The sequence below is a fragment of the Miniopterus schreibersii genome (genome assembly GCF_964146895.1).
Source record: "Miniopterus schreibersii genome assembly, chromosome: 17".
In the NCBI taxonomy this organism is placed as follows: Eukaryota; Metazoa; Chordata; class Mammalia; order Chiroptera; family Miniopteridae; genus Miniopterus; species Miniopterus schreibersii.
This window is the reverse complement of record NC_138117.1, coordinates 16,000,828-16,016,876: the sequence shown is the minus strand read 5'-3', so window position 1 is coordinate 16,016,876 and position 16,049 is coordinate 16,000,828. Positions and strand designations below refer to the sequence as shown.

Below are 16,049 nucleotides of genomic sequence, written 5' to 3'. Positions count from 1 at the left end.
GCCAGGGGAAGATTCAATGACAAGTTAAAGGGCCTTGAACTATGAACAGATGATCACTTCTGGGAAAACCTAAGGATTCCTGCAGAGAGGATCAGCTCCCTTGACTAGAATATTAAAATCCATGAAAACTACTGTAAAGGGATCAGGGATCAGGAAAGAAATTGCTGTTCAGAGAAACCAAGGCTCTGGTCCTCTTAGACTTTGCCCTCATGGGAATTATTTACCAATCCCCAAAACTACGTCATAGAATTTAGCAAAATTTTCTATTTCCAGAGCTGAATCATGAAATTTTTAGAATTCTGGGTGGAAGAGAAGGTCAGGGGCATCTAAAATCAAATGTGACGCTTGATTCCTCTCCAAGGTGCTGCCCGGCTAACTTCCAGCCTCCGAGAGAAACCTCCAGTGAGAAGGAACTCATTGCTTGTAGCTGTGGGCATTTCTGGTTGTTAACAGTTCTTCTTATTGCCTATCAAAATCCTGAGCATCTACTGTCCAGAAACAGACCTATTTAGCCTCTAGCATCCTCCCCAAAGGCGGGAGGACATATATCGGAAAAGTCAGCTGCTGGAATAGATGATTAACTACAAGTTCTGACCTTCACAGAATAGAATAATGTGCCTTGTATCTCAGCTAAAGATCAGTTTTGTGCTGTATGAATGTGTGAAGAAAGTAGCATAGTATAATGTAATAGCTTCAATAGGGCCCAAAATTTAAGGTTACTCATATGTGAAAACACTTTGAAGTATATTTTGAGTGAAAGTTGTCAGTAATAATAATGATGGAATTCTGCACAGATTATATTCTTTAACCTCATGTAGCCAGTCAGTCTGTGGCAGATGTGTTGAGGTAGGAAAATTTATTCCTTTATTATACATACATTCAAGAAACATTTATTGGGCACCAACTGTGAGCTCAGCCCTAAAACAACAGGGCTGAGGGACCTGAGTCTCTTCCCCTGAGAAGGAGGCCAGAGTCTAGTGGGATAGATGATGATTTAAACCATTCATGATGACTCACCCAGAAGAGGATTCCCAGGGTTCTACCAGGACAGAGAGACTGTACCTGGATTAAATCCGAAGGAACTTCCCAAGATAAATGGGACCATCACAGGCAGATATCAGCTGGTTCTTGCCATTGCTTTCTCCAGAAACTCTAGTGCCTTGAGACTTAGCTTTTTGATTAGTCCAGACTCTCATTAGTTTCTCAGAACATTTCTCCCAGTGCTGTGCAAGCCAGGGCAGTGTCCTGAACACAGGCAGGGCTTAATAAATATGAAGTGAGGAGGAAGAAAAAGCAGGGAGGGGAATGCCACCTCGCTGTCATTTCAGCTACCTCTGAGAACGGGGTCCTTCTGTCCATGCCAAGTCATTCCCTTTCAGTACGTGATGTCGCATTGAAATCTTGCGTAGAAATTTAATCAGATCCTACCCACCCTCTTTGGCGCACCTCCTGGGCATCGTCTGTTGCTTATCACTCCTTGAGAGGGAACATCTTTAAATTGTAAAACCCAAGTCTGTCTTTTTTAACTACTTTTCTCCCGCAGATGCACAACTCATGTGACACAGGTGAAATTGCTGTTGTTTTCTGGGCGCTGTTGAGGAACCGCCAGCCTCACTGTTTTGATGAGAACCCAGAAACTTGAGTATTGGCTAAAAATAAAATATAAACACTTAAGTGTAAGCAATTTATCCTTCATTAACAGTTAGGATAATGAACTAAATTCCCTATTTCTGTCATGTGGATATTGTGAGCTTACGAGACCGTGCTTTGCCTTTCGTGCATTTAAGCAAAACTTGTTTTGGAGACATGAATGAGTTAAGTTGAGACTAACTGACCCTGAATGTACCTTAAGGACAGGATATGGAGCTAGGCATGTAGAGGAAAACGAAAAGAAGAGAGAGTTCTAAAGTAAAGATTGGATTTTTTTTTAACAACTTCTGTGTGGTTGTGTACTGAAAGAGAATTTGACTGCAATGGGGATTTGTGTCTTTTGGGTACATGAAATTTCTCCAATTTGTGCTATTATATAGCTCTTCTTTTCCTAGAAACCCAAGACTGCTGACAGGTCAAGAGGTTTAACTGTTCAGATCCTTTCGGCGTTCAGAAAATGCAGTAAATATCAGAGGTGGCATGTGTTGAATGTAAGAACAGATGTTTCTACCTGAAGCAGCATAGAAACTCACACCCACAGGCTTGCAGTAACTTTGAGGAGATTTTCTTCTATACCTTTCTTTTAATGTGACTTGGTATTTTAATCAACTCTATATATATTGATCTTTCCTTGTAGGGCATCATTCTTGCCCAAGTTGCCACCTGAACAAGGGGTGATTTCCAAAGTTCATCGGTTAGTCCAGTTAACAGAGGTTTCTGAACTTTTTACTCGAGAGTTTGGAAGTCCTATTACTTCTACCTCTCTCTGTAAGACTGACCCTTGGGAAAAGTCTTTGGAAATGGTACTTGTTTCCCATTTCGATTTGAAGACTATGCTTTTAGTGGAGAATGCCTCTGGGCAGAAGGAAAGAACTTAAGATAGGCATGTCAGTGATTCGGATTTCTTCTAGAGTATAGATTTACTTACTGTGGATAAATCTCCTTCTGCAAAATGCTATATTGCTGTTATATTTGTGAGGGCTTAGATCCAGTTTCCTTGGAAAAACTGAATTAGAATTGACAGCATAAGTTTTGCTCCAGCTGAAGTCTTGCGTTATGGATGGATTTTTATATGCAGGCCTCTCAAATGTAATCTCCTGACATAGGTGCGCTGCTATCTCTGTGGTGGGCAAGGGAATGTTTCAGAAATACCCTGGGAAGGTACTCTATCAAAATTGTCTCTGCACAGCAAAAAATTAATTTCTCGTTTGGAAGGCTAAGTTCAACACAGTTCCCAACCACTTGCCAGATATACATTTTTCTGGCATTGATGTCCTTAAGCATATAAAAAAATGTGATACTAGGGATACTAATAATGAACCCCTTTCTCCAAATATAGCCCAACCTGTGATAGATTTAGATATTCCTCCTCTTGACTCTAGCACTCTCCAGTTCTTGCGTCTTATCTTTTGAATAATAATAATAAACACTTTTTGGTATAACTTCAATAGGTAATAACATAGATTATCTCTTTTAATGCTTATATCAAATTGTTATTGGGAATGAACTATTATTACACACTACCATGTAGGTGAATCTCAGAAATGATTATGCTGAGTAAAAGAAGCCAGAGACACACGAAAAACAATAGTGTATGATTTTCTATAATGGGATGGGATGGGGGTGGGAGTATTGACTGAAAAGGAGCATGGGGAAATATCTAGGCCAATGGAAATGTTCTGTGTTCTCAATATTCATTCATCCAAACTGACTGAATGATACACTTAAATCCAAGCACTTCACTCTATTTGTAAATTATGCCCAAGTTTTTAAAAGTATGCTTTTATTAATATATAGATGAGGAGCCAGAACTTTAGGAAGATTAAATGAATTGTCCAGCCCTGGCCAGTGTGGCTCAGTTGGTTGGACTGTTGTATCCTGCACCAAAGGTCCCTGAGTTTGGTTGCCAATCAGGGCACATACCCAGGTTTCTTGTCGTTGGATCTCTGGTCGGGGCGCATACGGGAGGCAACTGATTGATGTTTCTTTCTCACATCGATGTTTCCCTCTTTCTCTCTCCCTCTCCCTTCCTCTCTTTCTAAAATCAATAAAAACATATCCTTGGGTGAGGATTAAAAAAAAAAAAAAAAAAAAAGAATTGCCCATCATGATGCAGTTGAAGGAGAGAGCTGTGCCTCTAACTCAGATGATCCTAACTCTTTAAGTCCAGGTAGGGTCACTTTAAAACAATTTATATTACTCCATTAATAGCATTTATATTACTCCACCAGGGAGTTAGTGCATCTTAAGATGTTTTTATTCCTGGGAATAGAGATGGGTTTCTGAAAGCATATGATTGGGTACCAGGAAGAGCCTTTTCTCTTTAGCAGGGAGCAAGCACCACAGGTCTGCAGCATACAAATGGTTAATGGCTAGTGCTGACATCATCAAGGGGGCTCAGATTCCCACTCTGCAACTTACTATGCATGTGATGTTGGACATGCCAACCTAGCTGAGCTTCAGTGTCTTCATATGTAAAATGGGTTGTTGGGAGGCATACAGGTCATTATTTGTACACTGTTCATAAGTGTCTATGAATTATTGATGGATGTTTCTTATTTACAGTTTTAGTTAAAGGAGGAATATATGCCCCTGGGGTATTAACATGTTTACTGTGTCATGATACGTCTCACAATGTGAAATCTTTGTCCATATTGTACCTTTCCAAGTAGCTACAGAATTAATTTATCATCATATGTGAGAAATGCGCATAAAGCTAAGATTCAGTTCCAGTACTTCTTTTTCTGACCTTGTTTTGGCAAGAGATATTGTGGAACAGTTTTCAATTGTATGTATTTATTTCACTATATTAATGTTATGTATCTCTAAGTTCTGGTAGAAAATTCATTCCAAGTGTAATTTACTTATAAATCTATGATTCCATGAATTCTGGGTGTGATTCAGTGAAATATGTCTTAATGTTTGTAAATGATTATAGAACTAGGAGGAATTATTTCTTGGAAGGAATTATTTCTTGGAAGGAATTAGTACATAGTTTATTGTGGGTGGACTTACTTAAAGCAGAATATCCATTTAAATAGTGTTTGGGCATCAACCAAGGATGAAAAAGGAAGAAGAGTCTGATTATTAGTTTTGTTTTGTGGGAGGGGGGTTTTGTGTGCGCGGTGGTGGGTTTTTTTTGATACATGACAAACAGAATAAACTGCTTAAGATGGTAAAATTTTGTTTTTCAGGTTCTGCTTCTGTTATTGTAGCATATTATACTATAAATATTTTATTATTATATATCAGAGCCCTCCTGAGCCTGTTCAGGTCACAAATTCTGCATGACTTGTAGGTTTACCCTAAAAGGTAATATAGTGATTTTTCCATTCCATGAACCAGAATATCTTTCCATTTCATTGTGTCTTTTTTTCAGTCTCTTTTAATAATGCTTTATAGTTTTCAGTATACAGGCCCTTCACATCCTTTGTTAAGAATATTCCTAGGTATTTTGTTCTTTTTGTTGCACTTGCAAAAGGAATCATTTTTTCCATTTCTTTTTCTGAAATTTCATTGTTAGTTTATATGAATGCAATGGATTTTTGTACTTTGAATTTGTATCTTACAATGTTATTTGTTCATTGTTTCTAATAGTGTTTGGTGGAGTGTTTAGGGTTTTCTGCATAAAGAATCATGTCACCTGCAAAAAAAGTGACACTTTTACTTCTTCATTCCCAATTTGGATGCCTTTTATTTATTTATCTTGCCTTATTGCTCTGGCTAGGGCTTCCAGTACTATGCTGAATAAGAGTGATGAGAGTAGACATCCTTGTCTTGTTCCTGATCTTAGAGGAAAAGCTTTCAGTTTTTCACCATTAAGCATGATATTAGCTGAGGTTTTGTCATATATGGCCTTTATTATGTTGAGGCACTTTCCTTCTGTACCCATTTTATTGAGTGTTTTAAGCATAAATGGATGTTGTGTTTTTTCAAGTGTTTTTTCTGCATCTATTGTTATGATCCTATGATATTTATCCTTTATTTTGTCAATGTGATGTGCTACACTGGTCAGTTCATGTATGTTGAACCATCCTGTGCCCCTGGAATGAATAGTTAAAATGTTCATATTACCCACAGCAACACACATTTAATGCAATCCCCATCAAAATCCCAATGAGTTTTTTTTAAAGAAATAGAACAAAAAAATCATCAGATTTGTATGGAATCACGAAAGTCCCAAAATAGCCAAAGCAGTCTTGAGGAAGGGGGGCAGAGAGGGTGACAAATATGAAGGTATTATACTCCCTGACTTCAAATTATATGACAAAGTGACAGTAATCAAAACAGCATGGCACTGGCAGAAAAACAGACATGATCCAATCAAACAGAATTGAAAGCCCAAAAATAAAGCCTCATGTATATGGGCAAATAATTTTTTTCCTTTTTATCCTCACCTGAAGATATGTTTATTGATTTTAGAGAGAGAGAGAGTAACATCCATGTGAGAGAGAAGCATCGATCAATTGCCTCTCCTATGTGTGCTGACCGGGAATCGAACCCACAACCTAGGTATGTTCCCTGACCAGGGATCAAACCTGTAACCTTTTGGTGTACAGGATGACACTCCAACCAACTAAGCCACCTGACCAGGGCTGAGCCAATAATTTTTGACAAAGAAGCCAGAAACATACCGTGGAGGAAAAAAAGCCTCTTCAATGGTGCTGGGGAAATTGGAAAGCCACATGCAAAAGAATGAAACTAGACTATTCTTTGTCCCCATATACAAAGCATAATTTAAAATGGATCAAAGACTTAAACATAAGACCTGAACAATAAATTACATAGAAGAAATCATAGGTACTGAACATATGGAACTTGGTCTTAGAAAGGATTTTATGAATTTGACCCCAAAAATCAATGAATGGGACTATATCAGACTAAAAAGCTTCTGCACAGCAAAAGAAACCACCAACAAAACAAAGGCAACCAACCAAATGGAAGAAGATATTTGCAAATAACAGCTCTGAAAAGGGGTTAACACCCAAAATATATAAAGAACTCATACAAATCAACACCAAACAAACAAATAATCCAGTTTAAAAATGGGCAGAGGACCTGAATAGACACTTCTTCCAAGAAGACATATAAATGGCCAACAGATATATGAAAAGATTATCAACTTCACTATTAGGGAAATACAAATCAAAACTACAATGAGATACCACCTCATACCTGTTAGAATGGCTGTGATCAACAAGACAGGTAATAACAAGTGTTGGAGAAGTTGCTGGTGGGAATATAGACTGGTACAGCCACTATGGAAAACAGTACGGAGGTGCCTCAAAAAATTAAGAATAGAGTTACCGTATGACCCAGCAATCCCTCTTCTGGATATCTACTGAAAAATTTAAATATATTTATTTGTAAAGATATATGCACCACTATGTTCATTGCAGCATTATTCATGGTGGCCAAGACGTGGAAACAACCGAGTGTCCTTAGCTAGAGGACTGGATAAAGAAGATGTGGTACATACATACAATGGAATATCACTCAGCGTAAGAAAAAAGATGAAACCGCCATTTGCAACAACATGGATGGATCTTGAGCGTATCATGCTAAGCGAAATATGGGATATAAAACTGAAAGCAACAAATTAACAAACAAGAAAAACAAACAAGAGTCATAAACACAGACAACAGTGTGTTACCAGAAGAAGGGGTGGTGAGGAGATAGTAAAGGGTAAAGGGGGTCAAATATATGGTGACGGAAGGAGATTTGACTTTGGGTTAGGCACACAATGCAATATACAGATGATGTATCATAGAATTGTACACCTAAAAACTACATAATTTTATTAACCAATGTCACCCCAATGAATTTAATTTTGAAAAGGTAATATATTTTAGATAAGCATTATCTGTTGAACAAAAAAGAAACAGGAGTGAATACTTGGAGTCTAATGGAAAGTAAACCACTTATACTTTTCCATTTAGAAATACCTTGAATTCTTGGGTTCTAGAGACCTGTCTACATCTGCAGCATCTGTTTCCATGGCACATTTGCATAGAAGGAAGCCTGGACATCCAGGACGATGGACAATGAGGGCGTTAAGTCTGTAATTCACAGCCAGGCTTTCCCATTTTTGTGATGCTAATCTCATGGGGTTGTTACGAGTATTAAATCAAATAATATATGTATAGTGTCTGGTATTAAAAAAAAAAGTGTACCAAAAATGGTAGCTCCCTCTGTCCTTTCCAACCAAAACAAACAGGCACAGAAGAAGGACAGACGGAGCTGGAGGGGTGTCTAAAACCTTAGAACCATTTATTTAATGGCTTCCAACCTTGGTTATATTTTCTTATGTTCCAAGTTATTCATGTTTCCACCATGGCCCCACCTTCTTTGCAGCCCGCCCAGGGCCAAGCAAAGGGCAAAAGGTAAAGATCAAAGCTCCAAAGGGAAGCAGCTGTTGAACGGAACAGATGACTTAACCTTCCTCCTGTTCTAAAGCCCTGTCTGTGTTCCCTGATCTAATCTGGGAGCAGGAAGAAGAGGGAGGTGGTGGGTGTTGTGAAGGGAAAGCTCAAACTAAACACGAAGCTTATTGGGTTATTCAAGAACCCATATAGTTAAACGTTTTCAAGTCAGGCCACTCTGGCTTTTATACTCCTTGTTTTTTGACAAATGTCTCCATGGAACTTCCTGACCTCCTAAGCCTCAGTATCTGCAACTGTTAATAGGGCTAATGACATGTAACTCACGTACAGCAGGCCCTCGAATATTGTCCTTTCGTTCAGTGTTGTTTCATTATAATGTTGATGAGGAAAACAAAATTGATTCTCAGCCTGGGCCCTGTCAGTGTGGAGTGGGCATGTTCTCCATGTCTATGTGTGTTTTATCGCAGGACTTCGGTTTCCTCCCACATCCCATAGATGTGTCCCTGAGGCGAATCGGCGCATGTACATGGTCCCAGTCTGAGTGAGGGTGAGCCCTGGGACGGAAAGGCATCCTGTACAGGGTGGTGCCTGCCGTGTGCCCTGAGCTGCCAGGATAGGCTCGGGCCACACATGACCCTGAACTGGAATAAGGGGGTCGGAAAATCATTATTCTGCTTGTTTTTATTCATCTTTCTTAAATATATGTATACCTCACATTAATTTCAGTATTTAATATTAGAAGTGTTTGGGGTCTTTATTTTTATTTATTATTTTTTTAAAGAATAGTTTCTTGATTTTTAGAGAGAGAGAGGAATGGAGAGGGAGAGAGAGAAACATCGATTCCTGAGCATAGCATCACCCCTCGTCCCCCACCAGGAATTGAGCCGCAACCCAATCAGGAATCCAACCGGCAACCTTTCGGTGCGCTGGACAATGCTCAACCAACTGAGCCACACAGGCCAGGGCTGTTCTGGGTCTTTATTTAGAAGTTTGGTGATGTTTTCTGACCAGAAATAGGCTGTAGGAACTCAACTCTTGTTTATGTCAATTAGCCTACGATCAAATTGCTTTTGTTATACGTCATTTTGATTAAAGTCCAAGTTTCCAAGAGCCCACTGGCAAAGTCAAGTGAGGACTTACTGTAATTGCTATAAATATTCAATTGCATAATATTTAGCACACATTTAGAAATATTCTAAAAGGTAGTTTTTGCCTAGGTACCAATATGACTCTCAAAACGATCAACAGAAAATATTTTAAGGCACATCTGCCCGAAAGAATTTAACGAAAGAATCTAAATCAAAAATTTTGTTTGACTTGTGTGAAGGACAAACTATTGTTTGTGGTAGAACATTGGAACCCAGGTATTTATTGTCAGAGACTAAACCAGAGTTTTAACAAGCCTGGGACAAGAAGCCTGAAAAATATTTCCAATCAATTTTGTGATTCATGATGTTGTGTAGATAAGAGTGATATGGTTTACTAACTCTAGGTATAAAACAACATTTTTCTGTAGGCTGAAAGAGTTCTTGACATGTATCAAAGTAAATAACACTTTAAATATTGCATGATTTTAAGAAATTACTTTAAAAATCTTTATATACTTTAAATTTTGTCACCGTAAGTCAGAGTCTACTCAAACCCCCTTAAGCAAGGTCCCCTAGGTCCCCCAGACCAAAGCTGCACTGTCTTCTCTATATATTATTGCATTTGCTTTGCTAGTATTTTGCTTAGAATTTTTACACTTATATTTATAAATAAAATGGGTTGGCAACTTTCCTGTCTGAAATTTTTCTTATCTGGTTTTGTTATTAATGTTATATTGGCTTCATAGAATAACTTGGGGAGGCCTTTTTTTGTCTATTTTTTAAAATAGTTTAAGATTTGAATGATCTATTCTTTGAAAATTTGGTAGTATTCAGTAATAGACTCTGGTTCTTGTCTTTTCTTTGTAGGAAGAATATTAACCAGTGTTTCCATTTCTTTGCAAGTTATAGGACTAGCCACGCTTCCCATTTCTACTTAGGTCAGTTTATTTTTTTCTAGGAATTTGTGCATTTCATCTAAGTCTTCAAATTTATTATCATAAATCCATCATAATAAAGTATTGTTTTATTATCTTTTAAATCTCTTACGTGTCTGTTAATTCCTCTTCTATGTAGATTATTGATTTTCTGTTCCCTTATTTTATTTCATCAAACACTCCAGAGGTTGTCTATTTTTTTAAACAACCTATCCCTACCTTTAGATATTTCCCTTATGATAGATGTAGAATGTTTTGAAAATTCAAATCCTGATATAATCATTACAGAGTATGTTTATTAATTTAATCCCTCCTAATATCTGTAGATTTTCCCAATATCAATAGCAGCTCATTACTCATTAGCCACAATAATCTAGCCTATGTCTCCATGTCACTTGAACCAGTTGTATAATGACAGCTGTGATGATTAGATTTATTAGATTAGCTACTAGATTTAGAACATGAGAGATCAAATTCCAGGTCTGCTTCTTACTTAAGGTAAGATATTTAAACTCTCTGAACTTCAATTTGCCACCCTTTTTATTATTAAATTTTCTTATGGGTTTATTATAAGAAGTTGTATCTGCATCTGATGTTCACCAGCATCCCCTCCTTACCTCTTTAAAAAGCAAAACAGACAACAAAAACTAGCCCCTCTCTCAACTGTTCAGACTCAGCTGAAGCCTCTGGAGGTTTAGAGGAAAATCTTGTGAAGTGTTATTCTCCTGGCTCTGAGAGTCGGATCCAAAAACTTGCTTGGGCTTCTCCTCTGTCATCCTGACCTCTTTCTTCCAGTTCCTGGCAGTGACTCTCCCCAAAGAGTTGTAGGCAAGGCCATGATAAGTTTGGCCTTTAGGAGAAAATCCAGTGCATCTGGCGAGTCCAGTAGTCATAGTTCTGTCTAGCAAGATGTGGTTGTGTGTGCATGTGTGTGGAGGGAGGGAGGAGAATTTGAGGGGGGAAGTTGTTAGGCTGTTACCCTGGGTCATGGAAGTCACAGCAGATAAATGCGACACTCTTACAGGACTTTCAGCTCGTGGGTAGTTCAGAGGGGATGGCAATAAGCAGGAAATGAGATCGTGCACATGGAAGTGTTTCCAACTATAAAGCATTTTCAGAATAGCAGGTATTCATAACATTGTTGAGCTTGATGGTCTCTTGTGTTGCAAAGTCCCCTTTACCATCTCCTGTACCTTCAGATGCCTCTATGATAGCTTTGGGTCTGCAGCATATCTGGTCTGGGGTGGGGGTGGGGGGAATCAAGGTCTCAGACAGACCTGCCCTTGGTAATGATATTTTGTTGACTTAATGTGGTATCCTTTAAAGAAGCTTCATGTCTCAGGGCTTCTGCCACTGAAAAGTAACTGCAAATTTACGGAGCCCCAAGTTTGATTCGCAGGATGTTATTATCAAGCTACACCTGGAAGAACAGGTTTATTTTACAGAGATACCTGTGAGGAGGAAGTCGGAGCAGCACGTCCTGCCTTTGACCTGAAATCCTACTCACAATGGTCTTCTGTCTGGGAAGGAGGGTGTGAGAATTCAGACGTCCTTTCTGCCTGTTACTCATTTCCTGTCTTCAGATGTTAGGGTATAGCTGTTAAAATAGTTACTGTATTTTCCCAAGGAAGAGAAATTATGATTCTTTGTGCTGAGGAGGAGCCTGCTGGCAAATTGTTGAGGGATGGAGTCCGAAAACATCACCAGTCCATGCCCTCTCAGCACTTACTATTATCTGATGAATACTATGGACTGTGTGTGTGTGTGTGTATTGGATTATGTTCTATGGCAACTCCCTTTTTTCCCTGGCAGGTTAGAAAACCTGCAGAAGCAGGAAACTGAATGTCCAATTGATTATTCCCCCTGTGACGTCCAGTTCCACAAAGTACATGGAGTGTGGCTTAATTTATGTGCAGTGAATGAATGAGTGGAGGGATACTTTTAAGCACGTATGATTTTGATAGAGTCAGAAAAGAGATTGGTATCATTGCAATCCATTTTCCTCGTTTACATTTCATAACAATAACAGCAACAACATAACAGTAATGGTGAAATCTGAGTGTCAAGTATATGCCAGGAACTGTTCTAAGGGGCTTTGTATTATTTTTAAAGATTGTTTAATCCTCATAACAATCCTATGAGATAGGACTTGCTTATCATCTGAGGAAACAGATACAGAGAGGTTCCACAGCTTGTAAGTGGAAGATTTGCCATTTATTTATTTTTATTTTTTATTTTTCAATTACAGTTGGCATGCATTATTATATTAGTTTCCGGTGCACAACATAGTGTAAGTGGAAGAGTTGGGATTCAAACCCATATCCTCTGACTCTGGAGCTCATTTACTAAATGAATCCATTGTATTACCTCTCTCAAGAAGGCACTGTTTGCCTCATTTTATAGATGAGCATTCTAAGACTCAGCTTAACAAACTGCCCCATTGTCACCTAATAAGTAGCTAATAAACATATAGCAATAAAGAAATGTACAGCGTGCTTCGCTGTGGTATGCCACCGTGACCTGCTCACTGTGTTGGAGTCTGGGTTAGGCATCTTCAGCAACCATATTCCAGAAGGAACACAGAATTCGACAGCTTGGAGGGTATTTAAAAACAATCTGTTCTTTCACAGAGTAGAAGAGTCCTTTCTGCAGCATGGCTGGGAGATATCTCATCCAGTCTCTGCTTGAATGTCATAGCAATAGCGAACTCACTGCCTCACAGCGTTTTCTTATATTGAACTCAAATATTCCCCAACAATTTGACAGCTCTTCCAAAGAAAGGACAAGTAACTTGAGTACATCTTCTCAACTGGTAGGCTTACTTTCATATTTGTCAGGTGTCTCTAGAGTTTGGGAAAAAGTCAGAAGACCCATCTGCCTAAGGCCTAAGAATTCAGCACACATTTTGACAGGGCTATTTGTTGGTGGTGACACAACCAGTAAGATGAGATAAGAAATATTCTTTTTTTTAAAAAATGTTGTCAGAAGAGGCGGCTTCCCAAAGAAGCACAGTGTTTGAAAGGTAGGGACCTTATTTCCCTCTCTTGACAGGTGAGGAAAGTGAGGTCTGGGTGGTGAAGTGACTTGCCCAGGGCTGGAGAGCTAGTTAGCAGCAGGCTGGAGCTGTGAGCCAGGTCCCCAGCTCCCAGGGCCAATTCTCTTTCCACCTCCCCACTCAGCCTCCTGAAGGATTAGCTGTAGCTTCTGAGAAGCTGATATTACCACTTTCATCATTTCTTGGTCTTTTTGGAAATACCAATGATCTCCCTCTGCATCTTTCCTTTCCAAGATGACGTAGGAAATTTGGTCACCGAGCTGTCCCCAGCTTGAAAGTTTCACCAAAGGTCCAAATACTCAGGCGTCTTGCCTCCAGCTTTTCCCTTAATCACATTAGGAAATATACATTTTGTGTTCACATCCCGTACAGTAACGAAATATTTCTTTTCCTTCCTGTGATCTGGAAATCCCCTTTCTTGTTATTTTTAAGAAGAGACCTTGCATATATCAGAGGGACTTGCTGGCTCCTCAGAAACCAGCCTGGTAGGAGAGTTGATTGGATTTGCCTAACGCATTTCCTCATTAGTAGCTTGTGTGTGCTTTTCCTTTCAAATGTCACCTGGCTGCCCCTACAAAGATCTGATTGCTGTCACGTGGGGGTCTCTGCAAACTTGGGCTTCACTGAATGTTCTTTTGAAGACTTCCCAACTACCTGTCCTTTGGATGAGATACTGGAAACACACTGAAAGTGGCTTGGTGTATTATTGGTCTGAAGACCACTTCTTACTGCTCTCCTCCCCTTTCTTTTACAATTGAAGACTGGAATTTTAATTGCTCAACCACAGTTTTTAATTCATGATGCCCAGAAAGGGCATGGGTTATTAATTAGTTCGGATTATGAGGCGCCTTGAACTCGGGCCTGGCTGCTTCTTGATCGGTTTCAGCCACTCTTTGCCTGGCATGACTGTGTATGCACATGGAGGTGTAATTATGCAGACACTAGTTGTTCAGTTCTGCCAGGTTAAGCCCTCTATTATGAATACATATTACAGTGTCTTAAAAGGAATTTATTGAAATGCCATAGTTTAATAGTTCAAGCTTACAAAATCAGGCTCTCTTATATGACTGGCAATAGCCTCTTAATTGGATGTTTCCTCCCAGTACATAAAACATAAAAACATTGGCTTAAATACACACAGACACACACAAATAATTTTTTTTAAGTGCGAGAAAGTTTTTCTTCATGGTTAAAAGTAGGACTCTGGAGCCAGGTTGACTGGATTTGACTCATGTGTCTGCTACTTTCTGGCTCTGTGACTTGGACATGTGATTTCGCCCCTTTCTTATTGCAGTATTTTTGGTAAAATGCGGATGATTGCAGCGTCTCTATCCTGGGGTAGTTCCGAGGTTCAAGTGAGTAAACAAAGTTCATGGAACCCAGTCACTGTGCTTTTTACTGATTGCTCCAATGTATTTACTTGTATTCATGTGTTATAAAATCTACTGTGTTAAGCTGAAGGAATTAGGGATGTCTCCCTGTGGCAAAAACTGAGAGTTGTCCCCTAATATCTATTCTCTTCTTTTACAGTAATAATGTCCCTTCCCCACCAGTTTTAAACCAGTTTGGCAGAGGGTTGTCCAGAGTTTAGAGTAAAGTTATTTTCCACCTAGAAGTAGCCATGTGACTACATTCTGGCCAGTGGGTTAGAAGCAGATACAGTGTACCAACTTCTGTAAAATGGGCTTACGGAAGAAGGATTGTATGTCCTTCATTTCTTCCTTCCGTCTACTGATGAGAGTTTGGTCGTGATGGCTGGAACTCAAGCAGCCCTGTTGGATCATCAGATGGCATGCTAGGGTGCAGAGCATGAAGGGAGCAGAAATCTGAGGCCCTGACAACTTCAGAGAGTAGAGCTACCCTAGCAGCCCTTTTCTTTTACTGTAGGCTTTTGGTAAAAGAAACAAAAACCTCTAGATTATTTAATACAGTGTAATTCAGGGAACCTATTGCAATCAAATCTAGTCTTAGGTAACACCTTACCCTCCTTGAATTAGATCACACTCTTAGTATTTTGATATTCTGTTTGATTATTTTACCAATCTGTGAGGTAACTTTAAAAAACAATCTTGCCCAGCCGGGCATGGCTCAGAGGTTGAGTGTTGACCTAGGATCCAGGCGTTCGATTCCTGGTCAGGGCACATGCCTCGGTTGTGGGCTCGATCAATGACTCTCTCATCATTGATGTTTCTGTCTCTCTCTCTTCCTCTCTCTGAAATCAATAAAGATATAAAAAAAAAAAAAAAAATCTCTAGGAGATTCTCTCAAGCTCCCATTTGTTTCTTCACACATAATAAATATATTTGTCACCCTGTAGTCTGTGTGGGACTGCCAACTGCTCTCAGTTATTTTCACTAATTCTCATTCATGGAACCTTGTTTCCTTGTGTGCAATATTTTCTTCGATTTTATGCCGCTCATTGCCCTTGAAAATGATTCATAGGGACTCTTTGAAGCTAGGATGAAATTGCCTTCCCCCAGAAAGGGTTTGCATTTGATTCTGCTAGGCCCATAGACTTGTCCATCATGGCACCTCCTAAGATCAAGTTCAAGATTTAATGCAAGAAGTCATATCAGCTCCTCTCTTCCCTTCCGCCTTGTCTAGGCTCAAGCTTCTTTTAATCTGAGACCATTTATTATCATGTCTCATGCTATTACAGGATTTTTGCCATTGCAAAATAAGTGTTCTGTGTATTTCTATGGATAAATGTTCTTAGCACTATTAACTTGAAAAGCCTGTTGTTGTTTCTCCACAGAAAAATGATAACATGGACGGTGACTGTAGCTACCAGAGTCCCTGTGCTATATTTAATAACTGTGTGTCTTGTAGCCTAAGTTATGTATGCTTTATAATTCTCTGCCCACTTGTTTTTCAGCCTCTTAACCAGAATGCAACCTGTAGTCAGAATAGATAGAAGTTGTTCTAGTTGAAAAAAGCT

At 39.1% G+C, this 16,049-nt stretch overlaps 1 protein-coding gene across 1 annotated transcript in view; it reads left to right on the top strand.

Annotated features, from left to right (window-relative positions):
* The window catches only part of SNTB1 (syntrophin beta 1), a 162,135-nt gene that overhangs the window by 65,881 nt on the left and 80,205 nt on the right, over positions 1–16,049 (top strand). The gene's annotated exons all lie outside the window — the stretch shown is intronic.